Source organism: Oryctolagus cuniculus, chromosome 4 (genome assembly GCF_964237555.1).
Source record: "Oryctolagus cuniculus chromosome 4, mOryCun1.1, whole genome shotgun sequence".
NCBI classification, from domain to species: Eukaryota; Metazoa; Chordata; class Mammalia; order Lagomorpha; family Leporidae; genus Oryctolagus; species Oryctolagus cuniculus.
Genome location: NC_091435.1, coordinates 107820562 through 107833056, shown reverse-complemented (window position 1 = coordinate 107833056; position 12495 = coordinate 107820562).

Genomic DNA, 12495 nt, shown 5'->3' with positions numbered 1-12495 from the left:
ATGAGAAAGCGGTGGAAAGCAAAGCGGAGTGGCAGGGATGGCTTACCGGGTCCGTAGTGAAGGCCAGGTCATTCATTCTGTTCTGAGTTTTGCTGGGACCCCTTCCAAATTTTCCAGAAGACTAATTCCTGTTTATGTTTAAGCTGTTTGTACTTGGGTTTCTGACACCAGGAATCAGAAGTTTCCCAACTTGGGCAGAAAGCACTGAGCACCTAAATTATTTTTTAATAAGGATTTATTTACTTATTTGAAAGGCAGAGTTACAGAGAGAGAACAAGGAACAGAGAGAGATCTTCCATCCACTGTTTCAGTCCCCAAATGGCCACAGCGACTGGGACTGGGCCAGGCCAGAGCTGGGAGCTTCATCCAGGTCTCCCACATGGGTGCAGGGTCCCAAGGGATTGGGCCGTCTGCTGCTGCTTCCCCAGGTGTATTTGCATTTGCTGGATCGGAAGCAGAGCAGCTGGGACTGGAACTGGTGCCCTTTTGGGATGCTGGCGCTGCAGGCCGTGTGTTTAACATTCTGTGCCACAGCGCTGGCCCCTGAATACATAAATTCTTACTTCAGAGGGATCTCCTTTAAAGTGGGATGACCCATGTGCAAAATGCAGAATGTCAAAGACTTTTGGCCTTTTTTCTTTGTGTTTTTTGTTTCCTTACCTTTGAAGCAATATAGCTGGACTTAGGAAAGCTATGAGTTTTTCTTTATTAAAAATCAAAACAAAATGGTGCTAAATTAGAGCATGTGTTGGTGAACCCTTGCAGTGGACCTGACATGCATTATCTCACTTTTGTTTCGTAAGAGCCCTTCAAAGTGAGTGCACCCGTTGCATAGAAGCACAGGGTGTGCAAGGAGCTTGGCCGCAGCATAACTTGGGTGAGGACTCAGGCCTGGTTCAAATTGATTTCCAAGGCCAGTGTGCTTTCCAGCTGCCAAGAAACCCTTCAGAATTTCTTCTGTTGCACTTTTAAAGAATACTTATTCATTTGCTTATTTGAAAGGCGGAGTTACAGAGAGAGAAAAGACAAAGAGATCTTCCATCCATGGGTTCACTCCCCAGATGGGGGCAAGAGCTAGGCTGGGCGAAAGCCAGGAGCTTCAGCTGTGTCTCCCACATGGGTACAGAGGTCCAAAGAGTTGGGCCATCTTCCACTGCTTTCCCAGGCAAAATGGCAAGAAGCTGGATTGGGAGTGGAGCAGCCAGGATTCAAACCAGCACCTGTATGGGATAGCAGCATCACAGGCTGTGTTTACCTGCTACACCGTAACACTGACACCTGTTGCCTTTTTTTTTTTTTTTTTTTTTTAAATTTTCCTTCAGGGACCAGCACCATGGCACAGCAGGTTAAACCCTGGCCTGCAAGCACCAGCATCCCATATGAGTGCTGGTTCAAGTCCCGGCTACTCCACTTCTAATCCAGCTCTTGGCTGTGGCCTAGGAGGACAGTAGAAGATGGCCCAAGTGCTTGGGCCCCTGCATTCCTGTGGGAAACCTGGAGGAGGCTCCTGGCTCCTGATTTTGGATCAGCTTAGCTGCAGCCATTGAGACCATTTGGGGAGTGAACCAGCAGATGGAAGACCCCTCTCTCTCTGTCTCTACCTCTCTGTAACACTTTCAAATAAATAAAAATAAATGTTTAAAAAATTTTTTCCTCCAGCTTCACATTTCTTTAATATTTCCATCTGAAAGGCAGAACAACACACAGAGATCTTCCATCCTCTGGTTCTCTCCCCAAGTGCCCACATCTCAAGAGGTGGCTTAACCCATTGTACCATAAAACCTGCCACAGCATTTTAACTGACAGTAACAACAAATAGTACCAGCATCTTTATTAAAAAATTTAGCATTGAACTTAATCTCATAAATGCTGTGTTTTAAAACAAGGTTCAAACACATATCCAAGGACCAGCAGCTGAAGTCATGACTTCCAGACTAGAGTCTGTCCCTTCCCTGCCACCCGCCTCCTCCCAGATATCAGGTGCGCCCATCCAAATGTCAGACATTTGACGAGGGATAGCCCAGCCCTTGGAGACAAGGAGTGGAAGTTTTGTGTTGTGAATCATTGTGAGGCAAACTGCCTCAGTCAAAGTCCTTAACTTGGATCCTGTGAAGACTGGGCCCTTCTGAGACAGGTGGGCTTCAGTGCGTACTGCAATGGATATGCAGGTGCTGTGGCATGGCGGGTAAAGCCATGGCTCGCAGTGCTGGCATCCCATATGGGTGCCAGTTGCAATCCCGGCTGCTCCCCTTCCAGTCCAGCTCTCTGCTATGGCCTGGGAAAGCAATCAGAAGATGGCCCAAGTCCTTGGGCCCTTGCACTCATGTGGGAGACCTAGAAGAAGCTCCTGGCTCCTGGCTCCTGGCTCCTGGCTCCTGGCTTTGGATTGGCTCAGCTAGGGCCGTTGCGACCCACGGGGAGTAAAGAAGTGGATGGAAGACATCTCTCTCTCTCTCTCTCTCTCTCTCTCTCTCTTTCTCTGTAATTCTTTCAAGTAAATAAAAATAAATATTTTGTGTGTGTGTGTTTTTAAATAGAGATTATTTTCCAAAGTACAGCTTATGGATTACAATGGCTTCCCCCCCATAACATCCCTCCCACCCGCAACCCTCCCCTTTCCCACTCCCTCTCCCCTTCCATTCACATCAAGATTCATTTTCGTTTCTCTTTATATACAGATCAGTTTAGCATACATTAAGTAAAGATTTCAACAGTTTGCTCCCACACAGAAACATAAAGTGAAAAATACTGTTTGAGTACTAGTTATAGCATTAAATCTCAATGTACAGCACACTAAGGACAAAGATCCTACATGAGGAGTAAGTGCACAGTGACTCCTGTTGTTGACTTAACAAATTGACACTCTTGTTTATGGCATCAGTAATCACCCTAGGCTCTTGTCATGAGCTGCCAAGGCTATGGAAGCCCCCTGAGTTCACTGACTCTGATAATTTTTAAACAAGGCCATGGTGAAAGTGGAAGTTCTCTCCTCCCTTCAGAGAAAGGTACCTCCTTCTTTGATGACCGTACTTTCCACTGGAATCTCACTTGCAGAGATCTTTCATTTAGGTTTTTTTTTTCCCCCAGAGTGTCTTGGCTTTCCATGCCTGAAATACTCTCATGGGCTTTTCAGCCAGATCCCCATGCCTTAAGGGCTGATTCGGAGGCCAGAGTGCTGTTTAGGACATCTGCCATTCTATGGGTCTGCTGTGTATCTCACTTCCCATGTTGGATCATTCTCTCCCTTTTTTATTCTATCAGCTAGTATTTGTAGACACTATTCTTGTTTATGTGATCCCTTTGGTTCTTAGTCCTATCATTACGATCAATTGTGAACAGAAATTGATCACTGGGACTGGTGAGATGGCAATGGTACATGCCACCTTGATGGGATTGAATTGGAATCCCCTGGTATGTTTCTAACTCTACCGTTTGAGGTAAGTCAGCTTGAGCATGTCCCAAATTATACATCTCTTCCCTCTCTTATTCCCACTCTTATATTTAACAGTGATCACTTTTCAGTTAAGTTTCAGCACTTAAGAAGAATTGTGTATTGATTACAGTATTCAACCAAAAGTATTAAGTAGAACAAACAAAAAAAATACTAAGAGGGATAACATATCAAGTTGCTCATCAACAGTCAGGGTGAGGGCTGATCAAGTCACCGTTTCTCCTAGTGTTCATTTCACTTTAACAGGTTTCCTTTGTGGTGCTCAGTTAGTTGTCAGCTATCAAGGAGAACAAGTGGTATTTGTCCCTTTGGGATTGGCTTATTACACTCAGCATAATGTTTTCCAAATTCCTAACAGGGATCACTTTTCAGTTAAAATTTAAACACCTAAGAATAATTGTGTGTTAATTACAGAGTTCAACCAATGGTAACAGAACAAAAAAATACTAAAATGGATAAAGTATTACATTGTACATCAACCGTCAGGACAAGAGCTGATCAAGTCACTGTTTCTCATAGTGTCCATTTCACTTCAACAAGTTTCCCCTTTGGTGCTCAGTTAGTTGTCGCCGATCAGGGAGAACATATGATATTTGTCCCTTTGGGACTGGCTTAATTCACTCAGCATGATGTTTTCCAAATTCCTCCATCTTGTTGCAAATGACCGGGTTTCGTTGTTTTTGACTGCTGTATAGTATTCTATAGAGTTCATGTCCCATAATTTCTTTATCCAGTCTACTGTTAATGGGCATTTGGGTTGGTTCCAGGTCTTAGCTATTGTGAATTGAGCTGCAATAAACATTAATGTGCAGACAGCCAGCTTGTTTGTTTGCCAATTTCATTTCCTTTGGGTAAATTCCAAGGAGTGGGATGGCTGGGTTGAATGGTAGGGTTATATTCAGGTTTCTGAGGAATCTCCAAACTGACTTCCATAGTGGCTTAACCAATTTGCATTCCCACCAACAGTGGATTAGTGTCCCTTTTTCCCCACATCCTCTCCAGCATCTATTGTTGGTAGATTTCTGAATGTGAGCCATTCTAACCGGGGTGAGGTGAAACCTCATTGTGGTTTTGATTTGCATTTCCCTGATTGCTAGTGATCTTGAACATTTTTTCATGTGTCTGTTGGCCATTTGGATTTCCTCTTCTGAAAAATGTCTATTGAGGTCCTTGGCCCATCTCTTAAGTGGGTTGTTTGTTTTGATGTTGTGGAGTTTCTTGATTTCTTTGTAGATTCGGGTTATCAACCCTTTATCAGTTGCATAGTTTGCAAATATATTTTCCCATTCTGTCGGTTGTCTCTTCACTTTCCTGACTGTTTCTTTTGCAGTACAGAAACTTCTCAATTTGATGCAATCCCAAATGTTAATTTTGGCTTTGACTGCCTGTGCTTCTGGAGTGTTTTCCAAGAAGTCATTGCTGGTACCTATATCTTGCAGGGTTTCTCCAATGCTCTCTAATAATTTGATGGTGTCAGGTCATAGATTTAAGTCTTTAATCCATGTTGAGTGGATTGTTGTGTAAGGTGAAAGGTAGGGGTCTTGCTTCATGATTCTGCATGTGGAAATCCAATTTTCCCAGCACCATTTATTGAATAGACTGTCCTTATTCCAGGGATTGGTTTTGGATCCTTGATCAAATATGAGTTGGCTGTAGATGTTTGGGTTGATTTCTGGTGTTTCAATCTGTTCCATTGGTCTATCCATCTGTTTCTGTACCAGTACCATGCTGTTTTGATTACAACTGCCCTATAGTATGTCCTGAAATCTGGTATTGTGGTGCCTCCAGCTTTGCTTTTTGTTGTACAAGATTGCTTTAGCTATTCGAGGTCTCCTGTGTCTCCATATGAATTTCAGCATCATTTTTTCCAGATCTGAGAAGAAGGTCTTCTGTATCTTGATTGGTATTACATTGAATCTATAAATTGCTTTTGGGAGAGTGGACATTTTGATGATATTGATTCTTCCAATCCATGAGCATGGAAGATTTTTCCATTTCTTGGTATCCTCTTCTATTTCTTTCTTTAAGGTTTTGTAATTTTCATTGTAGAGATCTTTAACGTCCTTGGTTAAGTTTATTCCAAGGTATTTGATTGTTTTTGACTTCTCATCAGAAACCCTACAAGCTAGGAGGGAATGGCGAGATATAGCCCAGGTAATAAGAGAGAAAAACTGCCAGCCCAGATTATTATATCCTGCAAAGCTATCATTTGTGAATGAAGGTGAAATAAAGACTTTTCATAGCAAACAGAAATTGAAAGAATTTGTCGCCACTCGTCCAGCCCTGCAAAAGATGCTTAAAGATGTGTTGCACACAGAAACACAGAAACATGGTCATCAATATGAAAGAAGGTAAAGGAAGGAAACCTCACAGCAAAAGATCACGGGGAATTCAAAGCATATATTAGAACTTATCTTTGGCAAATGGCAGGGCAAAGTTACCACTTATCAGTAGTCACATTGAACGTTAATGGCCTGAACTGTCCAGTTAAAAGACACAGATTGGCTGATTGGGTTAAGGAACAAAACCCATCTATTTGCTGCTTACAAGAAACGCATCTTTCCAACAAAGATCCATACAGACTGAAAGTGAAAGGCTGGAAAAAGATATACCATGCCAACAGAAATGAAAAAAGAGCGGGTGTAGCCATCTTAATATCGGACAACATAAACTTTACCACAAAAACTGTTAAGAGAGACAAAGAGGGACACTATATAATGATTAAGGGATCAATTCAACAGGAAGATATAACAATTATCAATGTATATGCACCTAACTACAGGGCACTGGTTTATCTAAAAGATTTGTTAAGGGACTTAAAGGGAGACCTAGACCCCAATACAATAGTACTGGGGGACTTCAATACTCCACTCTCAGAAATAGACAGATCAACAGGACAGAAGATCAACAAAGATACAGTAGATTTAAACGACACTATAGCCCAAATGGATCTAACAGATATATACAGAACTTTCAATCCTACAGCTAAAGATTTTACATTCTTCTCAGCAGTACATGGAACCTTCTCTAGGATTGACCACATACTAGGCCATAAAGCAAGTCTCAGCAAATTCAAAAGAATTAGAATCATACGATGCAGCTTCTCAGACCATAAAGGAATGAAGTTGGAAATTCGCAACTCAGGAATCCCTAGAGCATACGCAAACACATGGAGATTGAACAACATGCTCCTGAATGAACAATGGGTCATAGAAGAAATTAAAAGAGAAATCAAAAACTTTCTGGAAGTAAATGAGGATAACAGCACAACATACCAAAACTTATGGGATGCAGCAAAAGCAGTGTTAAGAGGAAAGTTTATATCAATAGGTGCCTACATCAAGAAACTGGAAAGGCACCAAATAGATGAGCTTTCAATTCACCTCAAGGATCTAGAAAACCTACAGCAAACCAGACCCAAATCTAGTAGGAGAAGAGAAATAATTAAAATCAGAGAAGAAATCAACAGGATTGAATCCTAAAAAACATTACAAAAAATCAGCCAAATGAGGAGATGGTTTTTTGAAAAAATAAAATTGACACCCCATGGCCCAACTAACTAAAAAAAGAAGAGAAAAGACCCAAATCAATAAAATCGGAGATGAAAAAGGAAATGTAACAACAGACACCACAGAAATAAAAAGAATCATCAGAAATTACTACAAGGACTTGTATGCCAGCAAACAGGGAAACCTATCAGAAATGGATAGATTCCTGGACACATGCTACCTACCTAAATTGAACCAGGAAGACATAGAAAACCTAAACAGACCCATAACTGAGACAGAAATTGAAACAGTAATAAAGGCCCTCCCAACAAAGAAAAGCCCAGGACCAGATGGATTCACTGCTGAATTCTACCAGACATTTAAAGAAGAACTGACTCCAATTCTTCTCAAACTATTCAGAACAATCGAAAAAGAGGGAGTCCTCCCAAATTCTTTCTATGAAGCCAGCATCACCTTAATTCCTAAGCTGGAAAAAGATGCAGCACTGAAAGAGAATTACAGACCAATATCCCTGATGAACATAGATGCAAAAATCCTCAATAAAATTCTCGCCAATAGAATGCAACAACACATCAGAAAGATCATCCACCCAGACCAAGTGGGATTTATCCCTGGTATGCAGGGATGGTTTAATGTGCACAAATCAATCAATGTGATACACCACATTAACAGACTGCAGAAAAAAAACCATATGATTATCTCAATAGACGCCGAGAAAGCATTTGATAAAATACAACACCCTTTCATGATGAAAACTCTAAGCAAACTGGGTTTGGAAGGAACATTCCTCAATACAATCAAAGCAATCTATGAAAAACCCACAGCCAACATCCTATTGAATGGGGAAAAGTTGGAAGCATTTCCACTGAGATCTGGTACCAGACAGGGATGCCCACTCTCACCACTGCTATTCAATATAGTTCTGGAAGTTCTAGCCAGAGCTATTAGGCAAGAAAAAGAAATTAAAGGGATACAAATTGGGAAGGAAGAACTCAAACTATCCCTCTTTGCAGATGACATGATTCTTTATTTAGGGGACCCAAAGAACTCTACTAGGAGACTATTGGAACTCATAGAAGATTTTGGCAAAGTAGCAGGGTATAAAATCAATGCACAAAAATCAACAGCCTTTGTATACACAGGCAATGCCATGGCTGAGGAAGAACTTCTAAGATCAATCCCATTCACAATAGCTACAAATAAAAATAAATATTAAAAAAAAAGAAATAACATTTTCATGGCTGGTATTGTGCTGCAGTGAGTTAAGCCACCGCTTGCCATACCGGTACAGGCATCCCATATCAGAGTGCCAGTTCGAGTCCTGGCTGCACTTCTGATCGAACTCCCTGCTGATGTGCCTGGGAAGGCAGCAGAAGATGACCCAGGAACTTAGTCCTGTGCCATCCATGTGGGAGACTAGGATGGAGTTCCTGGCTCCTGGTTTCAGCCTGGTCCAGACCTTGCTGTTGTGGCCATCTGGGGAGTAAACCAGCAGATGGAGGATCTCTGTCTCACTCTCGCTCTCTCGCTCTCTTACTCTCTCGCTCTCGCTCTTGCTCTGCCTTTCAAAAAAAAAAAACTTTTTTTAAAAAAAGTTTTCTTATAGAACTCTGTATTGCTTTACTTGCTATAGACAGTCATTTAACGGTTTAAAAGAACAAGTTAAAATTTAAACACACAGACATGCATAAAAAGCGAGTTGAAAATGCTGGCATTTGGCAAGTTTGAAACCTTCAGCAAGTCGCTTGTCTATTCCAGGGCTCATTTTCCTCCTGTGAAAACCTGACTGGTTGAAGGGAGTTGCCTCAAGGATGCAGAGAGAGGCTTCAGACATCCCCACCTGCCAGGAACAAATGAACGCTGGGAGAGGGAGAAGGCAGGCTGTGTCTCGGAAACCTCCCCAGTGATTGGGAGGTTTCTGCATTCTGGCCTCCTCTGCCCATACCCACAGTACTCCGTGATGTGAACTATCAAGTTTTTTTATTTAAATCTCTTCTATGTATTCCCTATGACTCCTTCCCTTGAGAGTCAAAGCCCCCGCCATAGGGCATTAACCTTAGTCTCTGGTGCCTGCTCGGTGGAAGGGCAGTGGGCTTGTCATCACGAGTGTCTTGCAAGGTCTGCCTTGACCACGTGCTGATCAGACATTTCTGTAGAAGCAGCCACCTCGAAATTCACTGGCTTTCAGGAGGGCCCCAGCAGTCCTTTGCGAGAACACTTTATAGAGAGATGGGTAAGATCACAGAGAGGGGGCCAGTGCTGTGGGGTAGCAGGTAAAGCTGCCGCCTGCAGAGCCGGCATCCCATGTGGGAGCCTTTTCAAGTCCCGGCTGCTCCACCTCTGATCCAGCTCTTTGCTATGGCCTGGGAGAGAAGTGGAAGATGGCTCAAGTCCTTGGGCCCCTGCACCCATGTGGGAGACCCAGAGGAAGCTCCTGGCTTCTGGCTTCTGGCTTCAGGATTGGCCCAGCTCTGGCTGTTGCGACCATCTGGGGAGTGAACCAGCAGATGGAAGACCTCTTTATCCTTTCTCTGCATCTCTGTTAACTCTGACTTTCAAATAAATAAATAAATATTTTAAAAAAAGATTACAGAGAGGGACAAATAGTAATAGGAAATGCAGGTAGTGAGATCTGTAATGAAGAAGACAGCAGTAGTTGGACAGGGAAGCAAAATAAAGGGACAAGCGTGGGTGGATAAATGGTTTGTATCAGTGAACTAGGAAAGCCTTGAGCATTTGGTAGACCCAGTGGAGGTACTAATCTAGAGGGAACAATTGAAGTTACAGAGAAGGCGTGATCAGTGTAACCATGTTCCAAAGAAGACAGCGAATGAGAACCAAGTGTATAAGGATTTACTCACAAACTAGATGAGACCCTTCATTAGAGGCAAAAGATGAGAAGAAAAACATGGGTGCCTGTAGGGCCAATTGCTGAAGTGGAGGAGAGAGAGGGTGATAAGAAGACGCTGTTTGGAATGGCCTCTGTTCTTTCCGGGAGAGGAGGAATGAGTCATCTTTAGAGAGTGAAAGGCCTGGAGCCAGCGACAATTGCTCGACACTCAGGGAGAGATGACGGGGCTCCGAGGAGGACAGGACGCCTTCAGAAGGGCTGAGCAGCCTTTGTGGATCCGCTCATCGGCAACAAGCAGGCTTCTCCCGCGGAGGCAGGGCCCCAGTGCTGAGAAAGGGAATGACCAGGACTCAATAAGCTGCTAATAGTATCACGGGAGGTCACACCCAAAGAGGACAAAAGGTTGTCCGGGCGACTGCAAGAGAGGGTTAGAGGCACTTACGATTCTAAGACAGCATGAGACGCCACCCAGTTCTGCATCCTTGGCTTGAATAGTGAGAGGCAGAGGAAGCAGCATGCGGGGCGCGACTCTGGGTTCACAGCGAACGTCTACCGAGTGATCGCTGGGTTCCCAGCGTGGAGCTAAGCCTCTCGTAAGCCTTGGTTCACTTGGTTATCACAACAACCCTTTATTAGGTATCATTAGTCTCAGTTTTTACTCATGGAAACTGAGCTTTGGAGCTTAATTTCTCAAGATATTTTCCAAATATGGCTGCAGTCGTACACCAAATCCTCCTGCCACTCCCTCCCCAAGGGGTAGAGTCTAATTCCCCTACCTTTGAATCTGGATAGGGTAATCACTGCTATGACCCGTAGAATGTGGCCAAAATCAACACATATGTGGCTTCCAAAACTTAGTCATAAAATGCCACACTTGGGGCCGGCATTGTGGCGAAGTAGGGTAATCCTCCACCTGCGGCACCGGCATCCCATATGTACGCCGGCTGCTCCTCTTCTGATCCACTTCCCTGCTGATGGCCTGGGAAAGCAGTAGAACATGGCCCAAGTGCTTGGGCCGCTGCACCTGTGTAGGAGACCCAGAAGAAGCTCTTATCTCCTGGCTTTGGGTCAGCTCCCGCCATTGGGGCCATTTGGGGAGTGAACCAGTAGATGGAAGACCTTTCTGTCTCACCTTCTCACTGTCTGTAACTTGACCTCTCAAATAAATAAAATAAATCTTAAAAAACAAAAAAGCCACACATCACCATCACCCATTGGGGCGCTTGCTCTGCTGGAACACAACCACCTTGCAGAGACCACCCTGCCGGAGCACCACCTGAACATGACCAGCTCCCAGCCATGGACCGAGGCAGCCTGCTCTCGCGTCGGCCTTGACCTAGTGGAACTTTCAGAGGACCACAGCCCCATGGGAGACCCCAGCTCAGCCCGCCCTGAAATTCTGACCCACAAACCACGGCCAAATGAAACAGTTGTTGCGGTATAACAAGTTTTGGGCTAATGTGTTACTCAGCAAATGTAATTAGAATGGCCTCACTACATCCCAGAACAACAGGCCGGGACTCCAAGGCAAGCTTGTCTGATCCTGAGCCAGCTGTCGATGGCTTCCTCTTCTTTCACGCTTCTCTGTGTGTGTCCTGGGCACCCAGCACAGCTCCTAGCTCAGCACGTACTCAGAACTAACACAAGGCTCTTCAAAAGCTCATGGAAAATACCTATTTAAAAAATATATAACCTAAATGCCCATCAACAGTAGACTGGATAAAGAAATTATGGGATATGTACTCTTTAGAATACTATACAGCAGTAAGAAAAAACGAAACCCGGTCATTTGCAACAAGATGCAGGAATCTGGAACACATCATGCTGAGTGAAATAAGCCAGTCCCAAAGGGACAAATACCATATGTTCTCCCTGATTGGTGACAACTAACTGAACACCAAAAAGGAAACCTGTTGAAGTGAAATGGACACTATGAGAAACGGTGACTTGATCAGCATAGCCCTGACTGTTAATGAACATCTTAATACATTATCCCTCTTAGTAGTTTTTTTGTCTGTTCTACTTAATATGACTGGTTTAATTCTGTAATTAATACACAGTTATTCTTAAGTGTTGAAAATTAACTGAAATGTGATCCCTGTTAAACATAAGAGTGGGAATAAGAGAGGGAAGAGATGTATAATTTGGGACATGCTCAAGCTGACTTGCCCCAAATGGTAGAGTTAGAAACATACCAGGGGATTCCAATTCAATCCCATCAAGGTGGCATGTACCAATGCCATCTCACTAGTCCAAGTGATCAATTTCAGTTCACAATTGATCATAATGAAAGGACTAAGAGTCAAAGGGAGCACATAAACAAGTCTAGTACCTGCTAACACTAACCGATAGAATAAATAAAGGGGAGAGTGATCCAACATGGGAAGTGAGATACTCAGCAGACTCATAGAATGGCAGATGTCCTAAATAGTACTCTGGCCTCAGAATCAGCCCTAAAGGCATTCGGATCTGGCTGAAAAGCCCATGAGAGTATTTCAGGCATGGAAAGCCAAGACACTCTGGCAAAAGATCTCTGTGAGTGAGATCCCAGTGGAAAGAACAGGCCTTCAAAGAAGGAGGTACGTTTCTCTGAAGGGAGGAGAGAACCTCCACTTTGACTATGACCTTGTCTAAACAAGATAAGAGTCGGAGAACTCAGAGGGCTTCCATAGCCTTGGAAACTC